Genomic DNA, 17,317 nt, shown 5'->3' on the forward strand with positions numbered 1-17,317 from the left:
AATTTATTGTGCAACACCTGTTAACAAAAGAGGGGTTTGATTAATTTCCCACTCATGGTGCTGAGAATGTTCCCCTTTGTTGTCATTTTCTCAGGGTTATTACTCATTACCCTTATTCATTCTGCTTTGATAGAGGTAAATAGCTTTTAATTCCCCCTGCCCCCAAACCTTCTTAAAGTTTCCTTTGACAGCTTGTTGTAATTATGCCCCTCACTGAAGACACAGTCATTATTCTCTGTTGCCCTGAACAAGATTATTTAAGGCTCATTTTGGATTTACTCCGTGCATGTTTTGGAAATGTATTACCCTAAGAAGTAGAAAATACTAATATAGGAGCACTGTGAGACAGTGGTAAATGTGATACTGATCACAGCTTATATGTAGTTGGAGGTATTTTAGTGAACATGAGCAATGCCCTTGTCATTACACTTTAAAACAAACAAAAAAGTGAGCGCCAAAAGGATACAAGCAAGAAACTAACCAAGCTTGCTGTAAGACCTGTTATTGAGTAATTGTACATAGAGTTTACTGTTGAACTGTCAGTGTATCTCAGCTCTAATAAAATATGAGCCAATTTTTTTTCTATATCTGTAGTCTTCTTTTGGAATGTATCTGATGGCATTATGAATGTTATTCATAATGTTATAATATTGCATTGCAACTTTATTGCATCCTCATTTTCTCCACTTCAGCTCCCCAGACATAGCTTACTTGCCAAAATTAACAAGTTCTTGGGAGTGTCAAGATTCTTGCCTTGCCACAGGCCGTATTATTACTGAGGCATCCCAGCACTGAGGCATTTGGCTAATAGCTCAAGCCATTCTGGAGAGGAAAGGAAAGTGGGCACTGGTACTTCATTTCATGTCCTCTCTGCTTACTCTTACAAAAGGGTACTGCTTTTTAAGGCTCTGTTCCTAATTGCCAAGGTTGTTAATTCTCTGAGAGACCAGACAGCAGGGTCAATTTCAGAAACACCTTTGCCCTTATGTGAACTGGAATCCACTTGAGTAACTGAAGCACACTAGAACCCCCATCTGGGGGGGGGGGGAGGCGGGGGCGGCAAGTACATTACTTCCCCCCCCCCCCCCCTCAGTATAAGTGATTACATTTGGATTACCTTAATTTTACTTGCTTGCTTCATTTCATGTTGGAAATTGATAATGTCTTCATCTTTTAACTACCTTAGACTATGTGGCAGTACTCCGATTCATTTTGGTATTGTCATTACTAGTTATCTGAATGCATAACGTGGTACAGGGAACACTGCTGGAGATATAAGGGAAATAACCCTTACTTTACAAATGAATAATGAACCATCACTAACCATCTAGAGTATCTTCAGCTTTGTTTTCATACTAGTAAACTCTTTGCTTTACAGTACGCATGCCTGACGAGGTGGGTTCTCAAGCAGATACTGTTTTGTTTGTAAATAATCCATACTGAAATGTCTGTGTGCATGTATCTTTTTAACTGTATGTATGAAGTTAAAACACACACAAAAGAACTTTCTATAATGGAATATCCTGGGTAAGACATATCTACCTTGGAAAGCAGGTAGATATATTTTAAAAAAACCTGACTTACACATAGGTGGTAGGTACAGACAATGAGTATAGTCTTACAAAATGTCCTTTTATACTGTTTCTTTCTTTGGTTACTTTTTGTTTTGTATAAGCAACGGAGGGTCAACAACTGGATAGATCTCCTGCAACCTATATAGTTATAATGACGTTCTTGTTGAAAAAGAAGAGGCAATAGAGTGACTGAGGAACAAAACAGAGCATTGTGGTGGACAAACCATGGTACAGAATGTGTTTGCTGGCTAGCCCCAGGGTCCAAGGCATACTACACTTCTGCCTGCCTGACACAGATCTGCTGTGAGGAATGGTTGTTTACCTGGAAGTTCTGGATACCTGAAGCAGAGGCAGACAGAGCAACAACAAACCTCTAGAGCACTAGCTTGCACCACAAATGATGAGATACCATCCTAATTAGCAGGCTTGGTTGATGTGCATTTGCTCTAGGACCACTCTTGCGAAAGTTTACTTGTGAAGTGCATAGCTACACGTGCTGTGTATGTCAAGGCATGTAACTTCTAAATGTACATATCAGCCTGTGATTTACATTGGGGTCTATCCAAATAATTATGACTGCTGTGTGTGCACATAGATTTTTTTTATAGGATGTTCCCAGCCTTAATTTTGAACAAAAAAGGCACAAAGCTAATGTGTATTTCAAATATATTACCATCTATGTGTGTGTTTCTCCTTGTTTTCTACAATCTGACTTGCTATAATTGGGAGCAATTCCAGCACAAGAAAGAAAACAAGAAATAGTGCAAATAATGTAGGCTCTTCTTTATCATAATGGTCTGCACATACCAAATTTAAATGTGCACACAGATGCCACTGAAACTGAGAGAGATCCAAATTCGTCTCGTGCCTTTAGCTTAGCGTGCACTTCTCCATTTCCCAAGAGAACATGAAATTCTTTGCAGAATACATGAGATTGTACCTTAAAAAATTATTTCAAGTGATTATATTTATAGGCTGTTTATGAGGCTCATTACTATGTACGTGAGCATTTAAATGAAATTAGCCTCACAAGAGGCATTTAACCAAGGACACACAGGATCTCTGCAGCAGAGCCAGGAACCAGGAAACATCTTCCAAGTTTAGGCCAGTATCTTAACCACAATGCTATTTTTGCTTACTCAAGTCCCACTGTACTCCGTTAGCAACCAGAAATCTTCAAGCAGAGTACTCTGCTCTCTTTCCAAACAAGATCACGTGTGGCTTGTGTGCTCCTCCCGCTTATATTAAAACATCTAGTCAACAGCACATGCCGAGGTCCCCAGTCAAGATCACTGCTTCTACTGACTGTAGCAAACAGCAAGAGAAAACAGAAGGCATTTGTAAACTCAGATATTGGAGATCTCCTTAAAAAGAGCATCTCATGCTTCTGCTATGAAGAAATATCCTATTCAGAGAAATCCATTACCCAATTTAGTGTGGAGGGGATAATCTACTGTGGATGTTAATCCTTTGGAGTGTATTTGAGCTATTTCATAAAATTATTGCTTCATTCTCTGACAATTTTACAATTCTCTACCATTAATGTTATATGTAGAAAAGGATTGATTGGACTGCTTATTGTTAAGGATTTTTATCCTTCCCTTCTCTTCAAATCCTTCTCTTCTGTTGCTGTGAGAGAAGGATTCAGTTTACTGGGTGAGAAGAATGAGGTAAGCACGTGAGTTGGGGGCTTGGAACAGAACCTGATGGCCACAGCTCTGCATGTCTCACTGCTGTGGGGACAGGAATGGCTTGTAACCACCCACCCTCTCAGGTTCCAGGGGTGGGATGCTTCCAAGAAGGAGCTGGAGGTTTAGTGCTGGGGAGGATTCATGGCAACAATGGCTTGCGTGGAGCCCCTGATTTACACCTGCATTGGGAACAGTCAGCACACACAGTGGCTCCTGGGCCTTGGGAGGACTGTGCTCTGTGATGCACAGCATCTTGAACATGTAGGGTCGTTCTCAAAATGAGCCCCAAGCATGTGTTGCCCTTGCAGGCTTTTTTGTATGTGCCTCAGTTGCCTACCTGTTAACTAGAGATGAACCTGGTTCTATATCATGCTGGGTGTTAGGAGGATAAATTTACATGTGTTATAAAGCACGCTGTCACTGTAGTGAAAAACACCTGCTCAAAAGTCTGTGCAAACATTAATAATTCTGTCTTCAGAGCAGAGTTAGAATATTATACAGTAAATGTGTTGTGGTATTAAAAAATGAGGAACTAAAATATGAAATATTGGTCATTCATTTAGAGCTGCCCATCCAACACAGAGAAGAAGGAAGGGGCCCTGACATTAGCATTACGTGTAATTCATCAGATTTTATTCTAATGAGTAGGCTCAAGGGAATAGTTGAGGTGAAATAAGCAGCTTTAATTCTGGTACTCTAGAAATTTTAGCTGTTTACTTTGCAACTCTTCATGTAATATGTACTTGCCTGCATTATATAAAGCAGCTAAGGTGGAAAGTTAGAAGCTCCACCAGGCTATTGCAGAAATCCTGGTGTCATATTCCAGAAATCCCGGGGTTGGTATGACACCTCTTCTCCAGCCAAAAGGCGCTGGTATTTGTGCTGGCAGACATGCAACAACCACCAGCCCCAGGGAGGAGGCCAGCGCTGGGGACTGAGCCGTGCGGAGGGCTGCTGGAGCCACACGCTGAGCACAGCCACGGGGCTGGCTCCTGGGGCAGCACGAGCAGCGGGGTGCGCAGCCTGCAATGTCTGCTGCTGGAAGCGGTTTTCACAGCTGGTTCAGGGAATGGTAGCAATGTTTAAGAGACAGTTCTGCTGAACCGCACCGCACTGCCTCCAGACAGCCCTGCAGGACCCAAGCACATTGTTGCCCATCGTCCCCCTTGTAGCCTGGGTTACATGAGCATTGGTGTCTGTATACAGAAAGCTGCCCATCATTTTGGCTCAGATGGCCACTTTCAAGACAGAATGTTGGAAAGCAGATTCTCTGTTCCCATTCACCTTTATAGGAGTTAGATAACTAAGTATCCACACCTGCCATCTTCCCCTTGCTGTTTAGTACTGTTACAGGGCTAGCATCTGAATTAGGTGCTACTCTGCTTCTTTTGTGCAGGGAGGCAACTAAGTTACTGCAAAAAAATTACAGAATAAAATCATAGAATCATGGTATCATTTGAGTTGGAAGGGATCCTTGAAGGCCATCTAGTCCAGCTCCCCTGCAACAAGCAGGGACACCTACAGCTACATCAGAGCCCCATCCAGCCTGGCCTTGAACATCTCCAGGGATGGGGCATCCACCACCTCTCTGGGCAACCTGTGGCAATGCCTCACCACTTCTATATTGGTAAGTATTTACATATTTACAGGTGTAAATACTGTGCAGTACATATACTACTTGTTGTAACATTGAGGAACAAATGAACAACTGCTGAGCATGGAATCTGTCACATTTCTCTTGCAGCCTGGAACTTAATAATAGAAAAGACCAACTCAGTGAGGCATGCAGACAGGGTCTTTCATTTGCCCTGTCCTTCTTCTCTGCTGTTTCCTCTTGCTTGATCTCTCACTTTACACCTAAGGCATGTTTCACTTGCTGTTTGAAGAGTGCTGAGTAGAGATTGGCTCTTATCTAGTACCGTGTAGTGTTAACTCCCTTTTTACACTCAGATTGCAATGACTGCTTCAGGGTCATGCGGATGGAAATGAGAGCGCGTGTCACACAGGTAGTTGAGTCACTGAGCTGCTCCCCCAAATTATCTGCTCTTTATGGTAAACAGTTTCTTTTATTTCAAATAGAAACTTCAGCTGCCAAGAGAGCCACCTGCGTATAAGCATGCAGGTGGCATGCCGATGGTTGCTACACAGTACACATTAGGATTCCAGTCTGAGTAATGCAGATGTTTAGGGACTTGCAATGACTTTAAGGTGACCCAGAGTTACTAGAGTGACAAGAAGCTGGGATAGTCCTACAGGGGATTTAGTGATATTATGATACTGTGGGAACAATAGGTAAGAACTAGCTAAGAGTTGACATGTGCAGCTAAAATATGTAATGCCTGAAGAAATGCAAAAGCAACCCTTATTAATATTGGCTTTTCCTAGCAGTAAATTTGACATATAATGATAGCCTGTAAGTATGCAGTGCCTCTTACCAATTAAAAAAAAAAAAAAAGGTGTGCCTAGTAGTATGTCTAAGCAGGGACCCAGTAGTGAAGGAGAACACATACAGCTAAAGTAATCAGCACAGTGTCAGACAAAAAGGAGTCAAGAAAATGCCACCTTCTTGGGCACAACCCTAACTAAAATATTAAATATTTAATTGTGTCCCGAAGCCTCATTAACTCGGGTTTGGCTGTCAGGCCAATGGGGGAAGCAAACTGCAGAATCAAGAAATTTTGAAAGAACTGTCATGAATGCAGAGGCTTTAAAGCAGAGAAACCAAGCCTAAGTGCATGTGGCATGGTCCTAACTGTTGAGACAGGAACTATGAATGTAAGGAGAAAAAAGCAACCGGATGCATCCCTCTCTATCTCCTGGCTGTTGCTCAGTGAAGTAATCACTTTCCTCTTCTCATACCCAGTACTAAAAGTTGTTTGAAAGAGATCAAGGAAATAAGAACACTGCAGATGGTGTCTGGAGATTGTTATATATCATTACACAGGCAAAAACAATGTTAAAAAAGCATTACGGTTGCAAAGTCAAGTGTTCAAAAGGTATAAAATTACAGGGTAATGGTTGTCTATGCAGTTGTAATGGGCTTCTCTGTGAACACTCATTATCTTTTTATTATTCATTATAATTATCCCATTACTCATTAACCTTAAATATGGGATCGTATGGAATTTTCCCCCTTGTTCTTTTAATTTAATTTATGTGTAGGAAGGGTTTTAGCTTTAAAAAAAAAAAAAAGAAAAAAAACCTGAAAATGCCATCCCCTGGCATATTGACAAATGGATTGTCAGCAAGGTTGAAATCTTTCTATTTATCACACAGACATGGAGAGCCTGGCAGCACTGGGTTTTAATTGTCTATGTGAACCAGTGCTAGAAGGGCTGGGATGCTTTGCAGCTGGGAGTGGATCATTGCTGTTGACAACAAAGGTGTGCTCAGCGTTGTCTGGGGCCAGGAAGCAGATGAGAAGGGCTGTCCTCTCCTTTCCTCCTATATGTCTCTGCCCCTTCCATTTGCCCCTATTTGAAATAATCATAGAATTCTTTGAGTTGAAAGAGACCCTTAAAGGTCATCTAGTCCAGCCTGACCTTGAATGTCTCCAGGAGCAGGGCTGCCACACACCACATCTCTGGGCAACCTGTTCCAGTGCCTCACTGCCCGCACTGTAAAAAAAACTTTTATTCTTCTAACCAGTCTAGATCTCCCCTCTTTCAGTTTGAAACCATCTCTGCTTGTCCTACCACAGCAGACCCTACTAAAGAGTCTGTCCCCTTTCTTCTTACAATCTCTCTTCCTTTAGACACTGAAAGGTGCTCTCAGGTCTCCTTGGAGCCTTCTCTTCTCCAGGCTGAACAGCCCCAGCTCTCTCAGCCTGTCCTCATAGGGGAAGTGTTCCATCCCTTGGATCATGTTTGTGTCCCTCCTCGGGATGCTCTCCAGCAGGTCTATGTCTCTCCTGTACTGAGGACTCCATATCTGGATGCAGTACTCCAGGTGAGACCTCACCAGCGCAGAGTAGTGGGGCAGGATTGCTTCTTGTCTAGTTCCCTAAATTCATTTGGATCTTCTCAACTACCTGGTTGCCATCAGTGACTCTTTTTCTTTTTTTAATTTTACTCCATTCTTAATCTCACCTCCCATTCTGCACAGCTATTTCCAGCTCCCCATCTGATCCTTCTCCAGTCTAGACCATAACATTCACTCACACTGGGCTCCTTCTACATTCAGTGCCTTGGTTTATTGTCTTAGTCTTCGCTTATAACGAGTCTGTCCCCCATTTTAATCTTCAGTCTCCTTCTGGGCTCTCTCCTCATTTCAGTGACTGACAGGTGACACCCCAGCCCCACAGCAGTTTCATAGTTTACAAAAATAAAGCAACACCTCCCAGCACTGCCAGAGTTAGGTGCCAGCATCTCCTGCCATAGCTGTGCTGTGTGTCTCGTGCCACACTGCTCAAGTGAGACTGGTATTGCTGTGCTCATCATTCCTTGAGTGCCTCTGCATCCCACTTGTGCTCCCCACAGTTAAGAGGGAGGCAGGTGCCCTTCCCACTGCATATAGAGCTCTGTGCAAGCTGCCAGGGGACTGGGTGCAGAAGCACTGCGGATGTATTTGCTGTGCACACAGGAACTTGTGCACTTTCTTGCTTCCACTTGGCATCACTTTGCTCCAACACAGGAAAAAAAAACACCTTGTATCTTCCTTGAGAAACAAAAAAGATAAATGATCTGACTGAAATTTCTCAACTTCATGTTGAGAGGAAGTGATCTAGAGGATGGAAATATTCAATTCAAAAGGTAAAAGTAGTAGTTAACTCAGATGGGAAATGTCAAATAATCACAGTGACAGAATGCTACAGACCCTTCTGGAAAAACATTCAAATAAGATTATGAGCACAGAAGCATATCTAGTATGATCTAGCATATCAGAAACTCGAAACTTAGATGAAATAGGTTTTTTGGGTGGATTTTTTTTTTCAGTTTGTTTGTTTCTTACTGCAAACTCTTAACAGAACAAAATATGGCTAGTGTTGTTTTGTGGGAATGTAGCAAATGGCCCAACCACAAATTATTTGCAAGCAGAAGTTGTCAGTATTTTAGCTGGAAAACTGTATCAAAAGATTAATATTTTGTTCATACTCCCTCAGAGTGCTTTCTTCTCATCGTTCTTACGAGGTGAGAAATCTTTGGCAAAGATTGCTTTTACATTTTAAACTGATATATTTTGCTGCTGTGGGATCCCAAAAAGACAAGTGTGTTGATGTCAGGGGTGTGCAACTGGCACTTGTTAGGAAAACATATTTATACTCAGCAGAAACTTCTTTATTTTGTTTTAGTGAAAATAATTCAGCAAGAGGTGAAATTGATTGGCTCTTCAGTTTGTCGGGCCCAGTTCTTCCCCTGTGAATGAACTTAATATCCTCACCTTCCACTATATTTTTAAACTCCCTAACTTTGTCCCCCGCCCTGCTGAGGTACCTCAACTCACAGGAATGTAGGTGTTTATGGCATACAGTGCTTTCTCCTCCAGCCTAGTGGGATAAATTTCCAAGTTGAAAAGAATCCTTTCCTCCCCAGGAATATTTTGGTTCTATGTTCAAAGACCTGAGTCATAAGTAGGAAAAATATCAGTGGAACCTAAAGCACCAGTGACTGAGAAATCAGGGCAACCAAAAAGAAGAGAAGGAGAAAAGGTTAAGAAAAGGAAAGTACTCATGTCGGCAAGACAGGGGTTAGGTGGGGACAGGAAGACAAAATGAGTGAAGGATTACAGAGTAAAAATGATTTGGGAATAGGATGTTGGCAGAGGTGAATAGGGTAGAACAATAGGGAAGAGCGTTTGCTGAATGTGAATAGAAATCATTATAAAGTTTCCACCATCCCTTAATAAAAATACAGTAGCCTTGAGTCCCTGTGCTTTATTAAAATCTCCAGCTGGAATACATAAAAGAAAGCAGACAAATTATTCTCAAAACAGATAACTTGTAGATGAAGAATGTAGAGATTTGATAAGATTTTTTTGAAGACAAAAGATATTTGGTGAGAAAGACTGAAGAAGAGATGCACTCGGAAAGGGAGGGGGGCAAAGAAATAAATGATAGAGGGGAAAAAAGAGGGAAGATTTGATTTATAATTAGCATTTGTCTGTCTGCAGGAAATAAATGATCTCTTGCCCAAATAATTTTTCTGGTACAGGAAAGTGGCAGCTCTAACTCTATTTTTGTTAGATGTTAGGTATCACCCTGACTTTTGTTCTGGAAAGTTGACAAGTATAGGATTGGGAGGTTAAACATTTATAGTGTGTGCTCTGTTTAGAATGGGCTTGGTGCTGTTTAATGGACAATGAGTTATACTGCAGCTGACAAAATACAGATTTCCTAAGCCAAATATATTCCGTTCAATACATTTTCTTTGGTTATGATGGACAGTAATCTGGCGTGACATAAAGTTTGATTTCGCATGGCAGGTTGCATTGGTGCTGTGGTAAATGGAAGCTGTCTATTACAAAAAATGCCATTATTCCTACAGAAGAGTGAACTGATTTGAAAAAGGGAGAATGGGTTCAAGTCTCCACCTTATATGCACGTAGAATTTTCTACTCGTCTCGCAGTACTGTACTTCTCTATTTGCTGTGCCTGTCCTCTGTATCGGGGTAGGGGATAATTTAAGAGCTGGAAATTCCCCCTCTGTTGGGAATTGTTGCACACGATCTTTTGATTCCATATTAGTGAACACTTACAGTTTTTCTTGTAGTGTCACGGGAAGGCTTTACATGTTGATAACAAGGCACTAGAGGATCTGGTAAGTGTTTTTATGCTCTCACCGCTTCACTTCCTGACTGTGTTTAGGTGAGGAGGGGAAGAACAGCATTTTGTTGGATCCAAAGATTGCGTCTACTCATAACCTGTGTTTTTAGTTTATTTATGAAATACTTTGGACTGAATAGACTCTGAATTACTGTAGGGCTTACTGGGGCAAGCTAAAGAGCAAATTGCTTTTCCCAGTCATGAACTTCAATTAAAACCAAACAACTGATGAACACAGTTCACCAGAGACAGATGTAAATGCTGGTACTTTGAATAATTCCTAAACAATGTTTTCCTACGCATATAGAAAAAAAGAATTTTTGTTTAAGACAATTTAAAAAAATGCTACAGACTTGTTTTAGACTTCATTTTTTCCTTTTTCAGGCTGACCAAAGTGGGAAACTTTGATTGCAGTTGGGTCCAGGCAGGATTTTTATGAAAAAATTAAAATCAAAGATTAAAATTAGAACAAAGGTCATATTTTGAGATTTCTTCATAACAATAAAATTTGCAGTAGTAGTAATTGAAAAACAGTACTTTTACAAATGCTTTTGAATAAAGTTTTGGGCTAAATCGCAAGGGTATTGCTGTAATTCCACTGCATTTTAGAAAGGGGTCTATTAACAAATGAAATGGAATTTATTAGCCAAGGCTCCTTCAGGCCTTATTTACAGCCAGTGTTAGATGAAGAGTTATTTAGTGGACAAAAAATCCTGCCAGATATGAAAGAGACAAGAAGAAATGTGCCTTGGCATGCCAGGGAGGATAACTATGGAGAAAACTGAAAGTACTATATTTGATAGTGAAGGAATTTTGCCTGAGATGACCCTCTGTTCTTGCCTATTGTTAACTTTTTCCCATGCAAAAAAAAATGCCCCAGCCTGTGAAAGTCACCTAACACCAGCTGTCTGGGTGGCGTAAGAACAAGCTGTTCACATATGCTATTACAGATTTCTGGTGATGTGCCATTGTGGTGCCCTACCGAAACTGAGGTTCCCCTGTGCTACTGTAAAACGTAGGAGATTGCTCTCACCACAGAAAGATTCCAATTGAAGATCATGAGACTGAGGGAGGTGGAGAAGGGGTTTGTTCAAGGTCACAGGCTTGGGCAGGGGCAGCACCAGCAAACAGGACCTGGACCTCTTAACTTTCTGGGCTTACGCACATAGGCTCACTTAGTGGCGTATGCCTGCATGAGGAGCTATACTGATATAAATCCAGCTGCCAGGGATGCTGGTACATTCATCTTAGTAAATTTTCCCATGCAGAGAGGTGCTGATCCTGGGCTTTAACCGTGACAGCCCATTGCAAGGAGACATTCTCCCAAGGAATGCTGTTGGAAATTTAGTAAAAGGAAGGAAAGAAATACCAAAACAAAACAGCCCTTGCTTCAATTAGAGGAAGAGATAATTCCTTTCAAGTTGAGAGGCTCGACTCCCACTGGCCTTTGTTCTTAAGCTTACTCTCACTGCAATTTCAGAGAGCAGTGTGAATAATGGCGGTTTGTTCTGTGATTACCCTCAGTTGGAGCACAAAATTAATATCTCACTAAGTAATTCAGTACATGATGGGTGAAAATTCATTTAAACATGCCCTAAAAAGCTAGGATTTTCCATATTCACTGGAACTCTCTCAGTGACAATTAATTGCCTGTATTCTTATGTGTTTATGAGCCTCAATAAACAGGCAGTATATTTACGTCTCTCCATTACCTTCAGAAATAAACTTCCTCAAGAAAGAAGCTCATGTTTCCTGATTACAATCTGATATTAAGTAAACAGAGGGGTGGAGAAGGCGACTAGTAAGCAGGACATTGGAGGGAGGAAGGTGGGAAGTAAAGAATTTGCTCTCTTTGAAATTGTGCCCCTTGTAATGCTGGGAGCATTAAGTTAATGTGCTGCAGTAGCAACATGGCCTCAGTTAGTCCTGCCACTGTTTGGGGGCATAAAAAACTTGCTCTTTTTATCTAAAGAGCGTAGATTCAAGAACAGGCTCAATATTTACTGCCTTGTGATGTGGAGCCACTATAGAAAATATGACCTTTAAAAGGCATGTCTTCTAACCTGTGTGAAATCCTGGTGTTTTCTGAAAGCCTTGAATGATTGATGTGGGTCCTATTTAAGGGTGCTGCAGTGAGACACTACATCCTGTATTGCTCTTCCATGTCTCCACGTTGCATTTCTCTGCCATTGGACCACTTCCTGCACTCACTAATCTCCTCCAGCGCTGAAGAAAGCACCAGTCCTTACCTTCTGATTGTGTTTGCTTTGGCCTTCACTATGTCACGATGAGTGGTGAGGACAGACAACCACCAGTTGTTGTGATGACTTTGGACATTGTCACCATGGTCAGTTGTGCCACTTCATTCTCTTCCACATCACAGAACAAATCAACACATGTAAGGCTTCTGAGGATATGAAGCAAGCTGTAGACAAAAGATAAAGGCAACATTATTTAGAATCATAGAATATCCTGAGTTGAGATCCAAAAGGATCATGGAATCCAACTCCTGGCTCCAGACAGAACCACCCAAAATTCAAACCCTATGTCTGAGAACATTGTCCAGCTGCTCCTTGAACTCCGGCAGGCTCAGAGCTGCAACCACTGCCGTGGGGAGCCTGGTCCAGGAATTGACCACCCTCTCAGTGAAGAACCTTTTCCTATTATTTATTGTGGTTGTGTCCATTAACATCTGTAGAAAGAGGACTGTAACACATAATTTTGGACTGTCTGTACAACTGGCTGCTGGTTTCACTTGCTCATGCAAGCAAAAGATTATATCAAATAGAAGATGCAAACAATTTGCTATCAGTGAATGTTCACTGTTTTTCCTGAAATTTTCCACTCTGTCACTTATGACATCCTTTAGGATTGGACCTTTAAATGTCAATCACTGGAAATATCTGTACTACAGTATTAATCTGGAAGATGATAAGATGAAAAATGATTATATCTAATGGTAGTTACGTGGCAAGAACTTCCACTATGTTAATATTGGGGTCTCTCCTTCTGCAACTCCAGGTAGGGTTGGAAATTGTGGTGTCCCCGACTTCAGAGAGGCACCTAATTCTATTGTTGCAATGCTGTTTTGTTCCCCAGTGTCTTTATTCTCCCACCCCCTCTATGCCTATTGCATACTTTACTGATCCTGGTTGCACCAGGATATATTGCATGAAAGAAATTGAGTTAATTATCCTTAGGCAAATGAACCTGATAAATTAACTAATAAATTGCAAGATCCTGTGTTCATCAATGCAGTTTTAAAGTATCTGGACTGAAGGAGCTGACAGATCTAGAAATAAAATCAGTATTCCTCTTGTAACCCATTGTAAACAAGCTGTCAAGCATCACTATGGTCTCCTTTGAAACTAGCTTTAATGAGTAAATAGAGAGAATAAAAGCAGAGAGACAGTGTCAAAAATGTAAGCCCAAGATAATCGTTGTTGGTTTTTTTTCCTTAGCCTATTATATTGCTCTAAGTGATGGCAGCTGTACTTCTGCTGAATGAAAGAATTTTCTCTAGTCCTGACTGAGAATTTTGATAAAAGTTAGTCTTTCTAGAATAAGTATTACTGCTTCTCAAGAGCAAGGAGCTAGAAAATGCTTGAATTGTTTCATGATGCAAATACATGTGACTTGAGAAGCTGTTTTCATGAAATAGGTAGAAAACATATTAGGGAAAGGAAGAGGAAAAAGGAAAGGGGAGAGGGAACGGGGAAAGGGGAGAGGGAATGGGGAAAAAGGAGAGGGAACGGGGAAAAGGGAGAGGGAACGGGGAAAAGGGAGAGGGAACGGGGGAAAAGGGAGAGGGAGAGGGAACTGGGCAGGGGAAGGGGGAAGTGAGAGAGAGAGAGGGGAAGGGAAAGGGAAGGGGAAAGGGGAAGGAAAGGAGAAGGAAAAGGGAAGGGGAAAGGGGAAGGGAAGGGGAAAGGGGAAGGGAGAGGGAAAGGGCAGAAGGGAGAGAGGGAAGGGGGAGGGGGAAGGGAGAGAGGGAAGGGGAAGGGAGAGAGGGAAGGGGGAAGGGGAAAAGGGGAAGGGAAAGGGAGAGGGAAAGGGGATATGGGGAGGGAAAGGGAGAGAGGGAAAGGGGAAAAGGGAGAGGACAATTGGAAAAGGGAGAGGAAAAGGGAGTGGAATAGGTAGAGGAAAAGGGGAAAAACAAGGGGAAAAGAGGAAAGAGAAAAAAGAAGAGGAAAAGGGAAAGGAAGAGGGAAAAGGGAAGGAAAAGGAGAAGGCGTAAGAGAAAGGAAAGAGCATATGTACAACTGTGTTTTAGTAAAAAAAAAAAAAAAGGGGGCCCTGATCTTCATTTTTCCACTTGGTGTCTGTGTTTTTCTTTTGTCTCTCTTTTTGTGAATGAAGAAATCTGTATTTCATGAAATGTTAAAATACATCCAAACATGTAATTTCTCTACTTCAGTCTGCCAGGAGAAGCAGTCTCATTTTTTTTCCTGTCAGTTAACTCCAGGTTGCTTATCCGCAGCATTGGTTGTTTCTGAGTTAATATCCTTTGGTGTCTGTCTTCAAACGTATTTGGCTGTCTGGTTTACAGTTGATTTGTTCCCATTTATTTCATTTCATTTCTAAATTTCCTGTCGAAGAGATTCTTATTGCTCGCCTGTCTTGCGAATCTCCCCATATGTCGGGTGACACTGGTGCAGCAATTCCTTTTCAGGTGCACTGGGACTTGGCTTGCTTGCTGGTTTCCCATGAGTGCTCCCGGGTCAGGGTTGATAACGAGCATCCAGTAGCGGGAAGTTGTGAAGTTTGCTTGCTGGGACCGAACAGCTTGTCTTCTCTTTTGAGGAACATTTATACTTAACACTCGGTAGGCAAACTGCTCTTCTAGTTTGCAAGTGGATTCGGTTATTCAAATGCACAGGCCAGAAAATGAAGGGGATTCTATTTAAACAGTGTGCTCCCAAGTCACAGATGATCTTTTTGATGTCTGTATTTTGCAAATGGAAATTTTCCATTTTTCAGCACTAGCGTTTGTTCAGAGGCTGTGTGCTATCTAAATCTGCTTTTGTGGCTGTTCATTTGCATTTTTGCTCTGCTATATTGCCTCCTGCCTTCTCCCTTTGGCCCCCCAGTCTTTTATATTGGATTCCTATTTTTACTGTCTCCACTCTATCTTACATCTCCGAAGGCTCAGTCACGTGAGGTGATGAGCAGGCTCTGCTGTATGGTTCAAGTGCTCAGCACCTTGCCAGTATTACTTGTGTAAAGGGGAACTCAAAGCATCTGCATGTTTAGGACTCAGGCTGAGTGAGGGCAGAGAATGACAGAATCGTAGACTCAATCATAGAACCATTTGAGTTGGAAGGGACCCTTAAAGGTCATCTAGTCCGACCTCCTGTTGAAATCTTATAGCATGCTATGAAATGCTCACAGCAGTCAGATAAGATAGAGAATGGTTCTTCCTGGTCGCAACATGATGGCCACAGCAAACCTTGCATGTTCAAATAGAGCTTTCAGTCAGTGTGCACAGTTTCTCTTTCCTCGGTATTTTTGTTTATTTCACCCTGTACTCCACATAGGTTCTCTCTTCCTCTAAATCTGGTTACATCCCCTTCTAAGACTGAACCATTTAGGAAGAAAAACTGTGTTAATGTTCTGAGAAAGAAGTAAGAGGGTAAGGGAGAAGCTCAACAACTTAATTCCAGCAGCTCGAAGAGTGACCTGAATGTTGTCATGCTGAAACCACAGTGCTCTGCCAAGCAATCCCTGCTCAGCCTTATAGCTACAAACCCTCCAACTGTCGATTGCTCCCTTGGGGAGGCAGGGGGAGAAAAAGGAGTATAAGCAGGAGTGTCGTTGGAGGATTGTACACTGTTGGGAGAGGCAGCGGATTTAAAGCTGAGCAGCAGCAGCAAGTGAGTGTAGGGCTGGGAGCTGGAAATACAAGGCTTCTCTGACTGCTTCTGTTTTGCCTTCTGACTTTTGCCCCTGTTCTCAGCTTCCATTGGACCAGCCCAGACTGCAGGACAAGCAACGGTTTGCTCAGCTGGGGTCTTTCTTCTGAGTTTGTACCTGCAGGCTGGGAAGCTGGGTGGTGGCTGTGCTTTGCAGTGCTCCTTGAGGTGGGCAAGCGCCAGTGCACTGAGAACAGCGGATGAATTCCTCAAAAGTTCCTCTCCTGAAACAAGGGCAGGGCACTTGTGTGAGTGTGATACTTTGTTGTTCCTGCCATGCCGGCAGGTACCCGAGTGCTACTTGGCCATGAAAACTCAGTGTGCTGCAGGCAGTGCTTGGGGTGTGCCATTGCTTCCCGTGCTGCCCATTTCCTTCTGTGTTTCCCTTTGCTTGCTGATTATGGGGCAGCTATAGGAATCCACAATAAAACCCTCTGCTGATGTGAACAGCGAGCTGCCACTTGAAGTGTGATGCTTCCATGTTCCTGTCATGTGCGAGCACATGCCCACAAACCAAAACACAGCTGGCAAGTTCAATTTTAGCTCTTCCAGCCTTGAGAAGGGTCCCTTTAAAGAAATTCTTTTTATAATTTTTTTTTTTTTTCTGAAGTAATTTGGTTGATAATACAGCAGCTGACGATCCTGCTGCGATACTATCAATGATTGAAATAGAAACAAAAAGAAACCGCCGCCCCACGCTTTCCCCCCCAAATTTATAAATAGGCGAAGCCACTGTAGAAAGGCCCAGGAATCTGATGACGCTCTGAAGGAATAAGAGATTTTTTTGTTGTTGTTGTTGCTGTTGAGAAAGAGAAATGCGTGGGTTTGTGTACGAGAGGAAACATTTTGTTCCTCACGCACTTTTCTCGCTGTGATTTACGCTGCGCTCTCCAGGCCCGGCGCTGACAGCGGCCCACGCGGCCGCGATGCGCGCAGGTGCGCGCCCGCACCGCGCAAGGTGCCACGCCGCGCCCTCACCTGGGCCGCCCGCTGGGTGCGCGCCCGCGGCTCGTCGGGTCCCGCGGGCCGGGGGGGCCTGCGGGGAACTTCGGTGCTCCCGAGGCACCCGCGGTCGGGAGCGGGGAGTTTCCTCTTTACCCTCTTCCTCCATTTTGTTCCAACTTTCAATGAGCAAGTCTTATATAAGCGCTGTAACAAAGTATATATTTAATATGTCTGGCCGCGGGTCGCCCCCCGGCCTCTCGAGGAAGTGCTGCGTGACGGTACGGAGCCGTTTAGGAGAGGATGCGGAGGGGGGTGGTGGCGGCAGGACGACGCCCTCCCCGTTCAGCGCCGCGGCTCCGTGACCTTCGGCTGCCGCGTTCGAGCCACCCCACGGACACGCAGCCGCGGCGCGGGGATCCCCCGATCCCCGGG

At 42.9% G+C, this 17,317-nt stretch overlaps 1 protein-coding gene across 5 annotated transcripts in view; it reads left to right on the forward strand.

Annotated features, from left to right (window-relative positions):
• RBMS3 (RNA binding motif single stranded interacting protein 3) overlaps nucleotides 1-17,317 on the forward strand; it is a 609,095-nt gene that overhangs the window by 141,788 nt on the left and 449,990 nt on the right. The window lies entirely within an intron of this gene.

Source organism: Numida meleagris, chromosome 2, assembly GCF_002078875.1.
Source record: "Numida meleagris isolate 19003 breed g44 Domestic line chromosome 2, NumMel1.0, whole genome shotgun sequence".
Classification (NCBI taxonomy): Eukaryota; Metazoa; Chordata; class Aves; order Galliformes; family Numididae; genus Numida; species Numida meleagris.